Source organism: Rutidosis leptorrhynchoides, unplaced genomic scaffold (assembly GCF_046630445.1).
Source record: "Rutidosis leptorrhynchoides isolate AG116_Rl617_1_P2 unplaced genomic scaffold, CSIRO_AGI_Rlap_v1 contig534, whole genome shotgun sequence".
In the NCBI taxonomy this organism is placed as follows: Eukaryota; Viridiplantae; Streptophyta; class Magnoliopsida; order Asterales; family Asteraceae; genus Rutidosis; species Rutidosis leptorrhynchoides.
This window is the reverse complement of record NW_027266761.1, coordinates 47082-58642: the sequence shown is the minus strand read 5'-3', so window position 1 is coordinate 58642 and position 11561 is coordinate 47082. Positions and strand designations below refer to the sequence as shown.

The window sequence follows — 11561 nt, the reverse complement described above, 5'->3', positions numbered from 1 at the left end:
ACTTTGTCCTTCTATTCTTATAACTTCTAGTGCCAAGTCATCAAGTGATATCTGTACCACAAACAACGATGGTTTATAGGCATAATACTGATTGATTCCTTCTGGTGACAGTTGATATTCTTTTCCTTTAGCCAAAACTTGTGGTAGTGTGAGGATTTTGGGCCTACAATGCCTGGTGTAATGTGAGCGTAGGCATTTCGTACTATGTCTACTTCATATGGTTCAATCTTTGTAACACTAAGTATAACGCCTATCTCTACGAGTTAACGATACCTACCTTACAAAAATTATCCTGATTGACAATTCGTTCTCCCCAAATTGGCTTCTTTTGTACTATAGTGCTCCACTTCCTTGCTCGGTGGTTTCGAAAGATAGCGAGATCATCTTCATTTTCTTCTGCTGCTCCATCATATGTTTGACTAACCGCCCTCTTCCCATTATGCTTCAGATATTCTGACCAATTGACATCTTGGTTGGTTTTCTCTGTGTCAATTGGACTCTTTCCCTTGTACGACCCATCTTTCGTAGAGTATGGATGCTGAACATCATGTATGGATACGCCTTTTCCTCTGTCATCAGAAGCTTTCCTTTTCCATCCTAAATTTTCTTCCTGGTTATCTTCATCTATAAACTCTTCTTTAATAATATTCCTAACTTCAACACTTGGTTCTAATGCTTCCTTACCCCTATTAGTTTTTAGAAACTGAGAGTTAGGGTTAGAGTTTTTTACCTGTGTTTGGAAAGTGCTTCTTTCTTTTTGATTCTTATGATTGTTGTCCTTGTGTCGAGTTTCTGTGATCTTCTCCATTGCTTCGTCGACTATCTTTGCGAGACAATTTTCTTTAGAACACAGTTTGTTTTTTAAAAAATGAATGAGATGTTCCAAATCCTTGAAAAGAGAGATTAAGTAGAACCTTTTAACTTCTCTTGTAGAAGAGCTTTAAACGGTTTCCCATTTTCCAGGACACCGGTTGGTTTCCAATTTTTATTTTCAAAAATGCCCTTGATATAATATTTTGTTTATTAATTTTTCAAAAAAAACTTTACACAGTTGATACATACATTATATCCTATTAATTCTTAGTTGCGCTTAGACAACTTTGAATGCATTACGAGTTGATCTTTAGAGTTTTCATAGAATGATCGTATTTTTTGCATTTTCAACCTCAATACTGATAATGTCGATGTCTTTTGAGATTTGTTGTGAAATTGTTACTTGAATCTTCTGAAATATTTTCCTAGATGTCTTGTGACAGATGGTGATGAATCAGATCCTTCTGAACTCATATTCTTCTCTGATTGATACTGGATGAATTCCTTTCACCTATAACTAATCTTGTGATTTATTTCTATTTGGTAGTCTTTCACATATCTTTTCATTTTGATTACTAGCCTCAGCGGTTTGCATTCCATTGGCCACATTGTGTTTCTTAAGAGTCCATACTTTATCTTGTGACTCGTTTCTTTGAGGAAGTGTTACTATTTTTCACATATTCTTCTTTATCTGGTCTCCCATTTCTTAAAGTATTTCTTCCGTTTATCGTTTCATCTTTTATCTCAATCTTTAGACGTGGTGTTTGTCTTGGTCTCCAAAGTTCTCCTTCAGGCCTTGATTGAGTTTTTGACTTTTGACATTGCGATCGTATATGCCCTTGACTTCCGCACTGATAACAAATTACTTTCTTATTCAAGATTAGATCATCCTTCTTCAGATTATCAACTATTTTCCTTACATGAAATCTTCTTTTAATCTTCTCGTAGTTGTTACAACTAGAAGAAATGCATAGATTTCTTTCAAACAACTTTCTGACTTGTAATAATCCTTTCTCTTGAACTATCATATTTTGCTTCTAGAATGCCAACTCCTTTTTAAGTTTGTCATGCTCACAAAAATGTCCTTCCAGATACTCAAAGATATCCTTTCTCATTGTGTTTATTTACATGATGATGGAATACTTAAACTTTTTGAGATCATTGTGCTCATCATTTGTTAACGTTGAATGCCTGCAATCTTTCCTAAATTCTTCCTTGAAATGTGATTCCTTGATTTCTTTAACTTTTGCACCATATTCTTCCCAGTTCTCAGTGTTAGTTGATTGAGTTTCGAATAAGTCGTTAGAATGATTTGTGGCAGTGCTTCTCAAAGTAGTTGCTTCTCTACTAGTGCTCTGTATATTCTCTCTTACTTGCTTCTGAAGTTTTGATGCAGCAACACTTACTTTGGTCTACATTATCCTATCCTTGTTCATTTTTCCATCTGCAAGCCTTGAAATCTTCACAATCTATGTCAGTCTCCACACATTTCGATCTCTGAATAATCTTCATAAACCTCATCCAGAACTTTATCTTGAACCATAATATCCAGGTTGTTGATTTTGATATAACTCCATCTGATGATACTAAGTTCTCTATATCGTTGTAGTTTTCATTAAGTTGGTTGTGAAGACAGTATTTGTCCCCTCCCATAGTTCGTGTCTCCTCCACATATCCTCTGAGATTACTTCTTTTCTCAAAACCTTTAGCTGATTCTTCTCTATAGTGTGCTAGAGTTCCTTCATATTCTTGTTCTAGAATTTGTTACTTCGATTCATGTTCTTGTTTTTAGATTCCAGGTTGCCATCAATTTGGTCCAAGTGTCCAGAATGTGAGTCTATTTCTCTTCTAAACATTTTTATTTCTTTCTTGAAATGTTTTTGATGTAGATATCTCCTGTGATTGCTACATTCAGGAGGGTCATGTATATTTACTCGATTTCTTCTGTTTATACTCTGATCATATTTGTCAATGATCTTGTAGCGTTTATCTTCAGACCTATCTCCATAGATAATCAGATTATTATTGTTGTAGTATACTCTACAAGAATCTTTGCCAAAACTGACAAATAGATTTGACTTCAGCCCTTCGACCAGAAGTACACCTTCCAACCTAACACCGTCTCTTAGAATTAAGGTACATTCTCCTATAATCTTCATCCTGCTTTTATCACCAAGTATAACACATTCAGATTTTCTTGGAACTATCTTGTTCAGAACATTCTCATCTCTTGTCATGTGTTTTGAACATCCACAGTCAAAATACCAGTTGTAGTCTCTATCTTCAGTAGGTTCTTCTATCGTTGTTTCATATTCTATTGTCTAGACTGTGTCTTCGAGTTCTCGTGTCTCAGTGGTGATAAGTGATTTGATCCAAAATAGACATACGAAATGCCTAAGAATCCCTTCTGCTAGTAGTTGAATTGTTGACTTCATGTCTGCTCTGATACCAATTGAAATTTGATAGCGCTAATTCTTTTCGATTAAGTCACTTATGAAGAAACTTAACCAGTTATAACTCAATCATAATTTGGCAATCACTTGCTTATATCTCGATTTTATCAAAGTGATTAATCAGATGTACAAAAGATCTATTTAAGAATAAACTCAATACAACAAGACAAACACATTTTTAAGCTAGATATTAAATGGGAGCGGATAAACAATGAGTACTATCTAAATAGTTAAACTATTAGATAACAATCCAATTATTATAATTGTAAATCAATAGTACTTTACAGCCTAACACAGTTTATACCTAATGATTAAAGATAATACAAAGTATAATAACTGTGAAATATAAACTAGTACTTGGGTCAGTAGTAACTGAACCAATACTTATAACTTTATAACCTATAGATAAACTAAGTGTTGTGAACAGTGTGTAGTGAGTTCAGTAAGATCGGAACTAGAACTTATAGTGGACTCTAAGCTCCTGCTGATGCACCTTAGTTGTGTAAGTTGATGACGCCTAAGTCCTTCCTTCGGATTTCGATGACTATCGTGACTTAGCGCTCCAAGTGTCGAACTAACTCGATCTATCTGATTCTGAGTTAGTGTCCTTTTAAGTCGAACCTACTCAGTCACTTGGTTATTGAGTAAGTGCTTGTCTGATCTGATTCAGCTGAGTTCCTACTAAACTAGAACATTCAGATCTGACTCAGTTAAGATCACTGAATCAGAAACGTCAACAACGGTTGATGATAAGAGAATCTATAGATCTGGTGATCTAAAGATCTAATGGATTGCTAGTGTTGCAAAATGTCAAGATTGAAAGTCTCATTTGATATATGTATTTGTCCTTAGATACTTTAACCGAATGGATCAATCTTAACTATTGGAGTTAAACTTATTTAGACTACTGACGTATTAGAATGATAAGTCTCTCGAAGACAAGTGTCGAGGCTCAGACACTTATAAAAAATCAAACAAATGTTATTAAATTCAGCGTGCAAATTGATTTGATGATGTAACACCTCAACGAGTAGGAACTCGACCAGTTGTTACAAGTTGGCAGATACATTAACAATCTTGAAACAAATAAAGATTTGCACAGACTTGTAAAACGCGATAAGATGAATGGAACAATTCTCACTTAGAATAGATTGAACTTTTGGAGCATATAAACGTTATTAGATTATAGTACGAAATAGATTAAACAAACACAAGAATAGTAGAGATTAAATGCGAGAGATTCAGTGCAAAACAAATAACAACCTTGTTTAAATTTATTCAATTAATGATATATCGTGGTTCGGCGTTAAATAGCCAACACCTACGTCCGCGGACCAAAGGGCCGGATAGAAGTTGCTTACAAAAGGAGACTAATTTTCAATTAGATGCGTGTATAAGCCACACATCAAGACTTTGTATAGTAATTTGCTTAATCTCCTATGTAAATTCTAGGCCTAGGACCGACCTATTCTAGGACCCTACCAAACTAAGCCAACGATCGACTAGTACTCTCGATCTCTACACACCACTCTTTGAAGCTGGATAACCTATGGCAACAAACAAAGGCTAGAGTCGAATGGACGTCACTCTACTTTAATCTCCTTCTCGTGCTGTGTTTGTGCAAAGAATGCTTGTAGTACAAACATCTTTTATTGATATCCTCCTTTGCCTTGGTCTTTACTCCTTGAAGATAGTGTTATGATTTTATCACGATCCCCATCTCTTCTTTCCTTTTACAATAACTTGGTCTTCAAAAAATTAAATCTCAGTCATGATCTTCATTTGATTCTCTATTGTCTCTGATTCATATTAGTCATCTCTTCTTTCCTTTTATAATAGCGTACTCTTAAAGAAATCAAATCTCCGTCTTGATCTTTATTTGATTTAAAATCGTCTCTGATTTTATTTCCGTAGCTGGGTTATATTTATATTAACAAACATTAATTTGAAATCTCTAGTTATGTCCATGTCATTGATCATGGCATGTTTCTTTTGGATTAAGTCCATCGATCCTTCCACATCACTGATCTTGTAAGTCTTTATCCCTATTAGTATAATGACCATTGATAAGTCAATGTCAACAGTTTTCATCGATATTATTTTTTCCCATATATACTTCAACGTTATATCTTATAATATACTACGACACGACTCATTTGATGGTTAAAAAGTGACAACATACACAAGCTATGCAAGGTTGAAACCACATGTATTCACAGCATTGGTAATTTAGGAATAGCAAAATAAGCCTTAGCTTTAGTTTTATTTAGGATTTGTCACCCTTAAACCCGTAAAAAAACTCCATTATCATTAATCATCAAATCAAAATTCACAATTAGTTTCTATCATTTCTGTTGTTTTTAGTTGAATCTGATCGTATAGCCTTTAGTATTTGCTTCCTATTTTATTGTTACTTATTGTTGAAGTCTTGAGATCTTTCTGTTGAGGTCTCAAACTATCTAACAAACATTGTGTTGCAAAGTGCATGTATGGCTACCTCTCTCCGACATTATGGTTTTGAGTTAGAATATATCGAGAGTTAGCTATGAACAAGGGCCCTCTATAATGAGGGACAAGAACTCAGTTTTAGTTTTCTTCATACAAATAGTTAATTTTCTTGCTTCAATTAAATTATTAGACATGATACAAATAATTACTTGTAGCCAATAACATATAGGAGCCATAAAATTGAGAGGGATGGTAATGTGGACGCCTTAATGAGACCTTGAATATTCTTGAGCAGCTCTTCAAGTGTTGATGATGTCTTGAACTCAAAATTGGATTTTTCCTCGATTTCTTCAAAATATGTTTTTGAGCTTTTTGAGCTAGGATGAGCTTGTTATGAGCTGGATTGAGCTGAATAGGAAGGTCTTGAGATGATCGGAGCTTGAAATCTTCATGTGAGATGAAATGAACTTGATAGAAATCTTGTTTTCTTCTGGGTCTAGGTGTCACCTTAAGAGATTATTTTTCCAAGTATGAACTAGGCATTATGGACATTTTGCTATGCCGAGTCTCTTTCTGCTTTGATCGGCCTCTAGCCTGCTGCCTCCAATGGTGTTCGACAGATTGTTGTGGAAATAGATGCTCTGATTGTTATAAAAGCTTTGAATAGCACTAGTCGGTGTTTTTTGAGCAGCAGAGTCTTATTAGTGAGATCAAAGCTTTTGCATCTTCTTTTGTAAACTGTTGTTTTCTTTATACACTGAGAAAGCTCAATAGCTTGGCCCATTGTATCGCTAATTCTAGAAATAATGGGCAAGATCGATCGTCGTATTATCTGCAAATTGTAGCTTCTTCCGATCATGAATGAAATGCAAGTGGTTAATGTGAATGCATAATCACGATCAAGGAATTGTCACTTTTTGACTAATAAATAGTGTTGATCGAATTGTATAATATATGGTTTAGTAATAATTATAGAACGCTAGAAGTAAAAGATAACGATCATTGCAAAGATTGGTAACATGAAAGTTTCAACGATCAATTTAATCGATGACATGGACGGATCAACGATCGATGTACTGAAGAAACAATTCACAAGAAGATCGATGTCATGGACGAATAAATGGCTAGGATACATCTACATGATTCGAAGGGAGCAAAAATTAAAAAGGAAACTAAATCGTGTATACTTTTATACTGATTTGGTTACTTGATAGTCAAGAATTTATATCTGGAAAGTAAAGGAAGAGAATCAATAGAATCGGATCAGATCGTATCATTCTCTTCATCATGACAAGGAGTGACAATCAAGGCACCAAACACGTATAAATAGAAGATGGATGTTCACCCAAGGGTTTTTTCCACAAACACATCACGAGAAGGAGATTACAGTAGAGTGACGTCCATTCCACTCTAGCCTTTGTTTGTTGTTATAGATTATCCAGATTCTCAAGAGTGGTGTGTAGAGATCGAGAGTTCCAGCCAGGCTTGGCTGTAATTGGTAGCATCCTGGAATAGGTTGGTCCTAGGTCTAGAATTTACATAAGAGATTAATCAAATTACTCACCAAAGTCTTGTCGTATGGCTTATACACGACATCTAGGAAATTTGGGATTACTATTCTCTCCATTGTGAGTAACTACTACCCGACCCTTTTGGTCCGCGGATGTAAGTGTTATTTATAACACTGAACCGCGATATATTATCTTTAATAAATAAAACAAGGCCATATTTTATTTTACACTGAATCTCTCACGTTATTCTCTATTATTCTAGTTTTTGTTTAATCTATCTTGTGCCAACAATCAATAACGTTTATATGCTCCAATAGTTCAATCTATTCTAAGAAAGAACTGTTCTATTCATCTAATCGCGTTTTACAAATCTGGGCAATATTCTATTTGTTTCAGGATTGTATACGTATCCGCCAATTGTAACAACTGGTAGAGTTCCTACTCGTTGAGGTTAATCTTGAATATTATTTGCTTGATTTGTTTCTAAGTCTCTAAACCTCTAAACCAGTCTTCGAGAGACTTATTTATTACGTCAGTAGAACATATCAGTTTAAATTCAATAGTTAAGATTGATCCAACCGTCCAAATTCTCTAGCACAAACATACTTAACGTAGAGAGAATTTCATCACAAACAGTTCATAGCACGAACATTCCATTAGATCTCTAGATCATCAGATCTACAAGATCACATCATTGAACTGTTACTGACGTATCTGATTCAGTGATCACATAATTGAGTCTGATCTTAAGGTTCTGGTTCAGTTGTAACTCGACTCAATCAGATCAGTGAGACACTAACTCAGTATACAAATATACTGGGTTGGTTCGACTTGAAGGACACTAACTCAAGATCCGATAGATCGAGTTAGTTCGACACTTGGAGCACTAAGTCACATTCACCATTACCATCCGAAGGAAGGACTTAGGCACCATCAACTTACTCAACTAAAGTGCATGAGCAGAAACGTAGGAGTCCATTGTAAGTCTAATTCAGTTCCTACTGAACTACTACTTCTTTTATACTATATTTAGTTTGTTTGTTAGTTGTAGTTGATTTGCAAGTACTGGTTCAGTAGTGTCTGAACAAGTACTAGATTATCTTACACAGTTTATTACACTCTGAGCTATCATTTGATTATCGATTATAAACTGTGCTAGACATTGAAGTACTATTATTTTACAGTTATCATATTTGGATTGTTCCTTCAATAGTTTAACTGTTTTAATAGTACTGATCGTTTATCTGCTGTCATTTAATATCTAGCTTAAGAATAGGATTTCATATTTGTATTGAGTTTATTCTTAAGTAGATCAGGTATACATCTGATTAAATTACATTGATAAAATCGAGATATAAACAAGTGATTGTCAGATTAGATTTGAATTGTAACTGGTTAAGTTGCTTCTTGAATAACTTAGTCAAAAAGAATTAGGTTTATCAAATTTGAGTTAACATATAAAAAAAAAATTGCACGATTCGCAAATTCAGAGATGAGACTAAGTACAATTAGGAGATGACTAGCATTAGAAAACCATATTGATTTTAAATCTTTCGTGTAGTGATCTGTAAAGTAATTGAGTCCTGCATTTGATCTTCTTCTGATAATCCCAAATTGTACAAGTCTCAAATTAAAAATAATCAAAAGTTAAAGAGTGATTGATCTATATTTAATATTTAATTCAGGATTGTCGAATTCCAAATCGTTAAAAATACGCGTTTAATCCTTCATGTTTAATATTGAAATTTACTTCAAGCCTAATATCCGAATTTGATTACGTGGTCCTTATATTTGACCAACAATAAGATACTTAAATCAATTTTTGCTAAACCTCCATAAAAAATCGTCGACTTGGATGACACGTACCCATTACGTGAAATTTATTTACAAACAAAAAATTTAATAATTATATAGTTTTTTGCTATTTAATTTCGATTTTTTATATTTTGTAAAGAAAAATTGATTTTTGTACAATTAAAATTAACTACATGGATATTAACTTCTATTTTGGCAAAACTACTACATGTAACGGATAGGTGCCAAAATCTATAGACGTCAATTATATGTGTCCCTTATATTAGTGGTTAAAAAAACCACGTCAACGACTTTTGAGGATGTTAGCGAAGAAGGATAAAGTACCCGAATTAAAATATTAAGGACGAAGTGATTTTTTATTTTAAATTAAACATGAGAGAGCAAACGTGTACTTTTGCTATTCCAAATCTATAGTCCGGATAAAATATCTCCATTACACTTGGTCATTCAAAACTTGCAACAAAATGTCTATGCAATTTCCAGAAGTCTCTCGCTTTCTCTTCTCCTTCAGTCAATTGCTTACAAGAAAATGCCTATGCAATTACACAAACTGAATTTAATACATTGATCGAGATCTTTGCTTTTCATTTTTTTTTCTGAGTAACTTGTACGCGTTCAACAATGGCATTTCTATTTCTGGTCATTAGTTGTATCAACTTTCTCTAACACCTCTACCCAACCCAACATATTTTTTATATCCATCTATTCACGTCAAAATTAAATTGCCTAGCGCTATATAAATGGCACTCAAATCAAATCTCCCTCCAATTTACTCAACAGTTTCTTCTTCCCTATAAGAAAAGTAAATGAGCTCCGAATCTTCTAAAAATGGCAATGCCAACAGAATCTTGCCCAATTTCCTACAATGTGCGAATCTCAAATTGGGTTACCATTATTTGGTCACACGTATATTCACACTCTGTTTCATCCCTTCACTCTGTTTCACTCTTATCAAAATCAACCCGTATGAAATTATTCACACACTCTGGCTTCCTCTTTTACGATACGATCACCTCACTACCATCATACTCTCAAATGGTCTCGTTTTCGGAGCAACGGTTTATCTCATGACCCGATCCAGATCCGTTTATCTAGTAGACTACTCTTGTTACAAACCCCCATCACATCTTCAGGTAACATTCGATCGTTTTCTATCGCATTCTAAGCTGATAGGCGATTTCGACGAATCCTCGATCGAGTTTCAATGCAAAATTCTCAAAAAATCGGGATTTGGAGAGGAGATTTATGTTCCCGAGGCAATGCATTACCTCCCACCACGGCCTTCAATCACGACAGCTCGAGAAGAAGCAGAGAAGGTGATGTTTGGTGCATTGGATAATCTTTTTAAGAATACAAACGTAAACCCTACAGAAATCGGGATTCTTGTCGTTAATTGTAGTTTGTATAATCCAACCCCTTCATTATCAGCCATGATTGTTAATAAATATAAACTAAGGAATAATGTTAAGAGCTTTAATTTAGGTGGAATGGGATGCAGTGATGGTGTGATCGCACTCGACCTCGCGAAAGATCAATTACAAGTTCGTAGAAATACTAATGCTCTAGTAGTTAGTACTGAGAATATCACACAGAAATGGTATTTCGGGAACAAGAAATCCATGTTGATTCCTAATTGCCTATTTCGAGTCGGGGGTTCGGCTGTCTTGTTGTGGAATAAATCTAACGATCGAAGAAAGGCCAAGTACAAACTTGTTCATGTCGTAAAGACTCATCACGGTTCTGACGATATGGCATTCAGGTGTGTTAATCAAGAGGAAGATGATAAAGGGAAAATCGGCGTTTCTTTGTCGAATGATTTGCTCGCGAAAGCAGGAGAATCGCTCAAGTCTAATATCACTGCATTAGGCCCTTTAGTGCTTCCTATAAGGGAGCAGCTAATATTTTGCGCGACTTTCGTCGTGTGTAAGTTGTTAAAAGCCGCAAAAGTCGGACCTTATATGCCCGATTTTAAGCTTGCGTTTGACCATTTCTGTATACATGCCGGGGGGAGAGCAGTGATCGACGAGCTCGTAAAGAATTTACAGCTTAGGCCGATAAATACAGAGGCTTCTCGGATGACTTTGCATAGATTTGGTAATACGTCGTCGAGTTTGATTTGGTATGAGCTTGGTTACATCGAGTGAAAAGGAAGGATGAAGAAAGGAGATAGGGTTTGGCAGATTGCTTTCGGAAGCGGATTTAAATGTAACAGTGCAGTATGGACAGCGCTCCGAAACATGAAACCCTCTCCCAATAGTCCACGGGAAGATTGCATTGGAAGCTATCCTGTGCACTTGGATCTATAGCTTTATTTATTTATTTATTTTTATGGTCGGAATGCCTTTATTTTTTTTTAACGCTTCTTAACTAAATGCAAGGAGATATATGATGATGTGAATATTTTGCATGTGAATTAAAATTTTGCTCCTGACAATGTACTATTGAATATTGATGAATTATCATTTATGGTGTTTAATACTATTGTTTAACATACTTCTGCTATCTAATCAAATTTCTCGTA

The 11561-nt window shown here is 34.8% G+C and overlaps 1 pseudogene; it reads left to right on the top strand.

Moving 5' to 3' along the window:
* The first annotated feature begins 9846 nt into the window (after positions 1-9846).
* LOC139884313 (3-ketoacyl-CoA synthase 4-like) lies at positions 9847-11346 on the top strand (annotated as a pseudogene).
* The last annotated feature ends 215 nt before the right edge of the window (positions 11347-11561 follow it).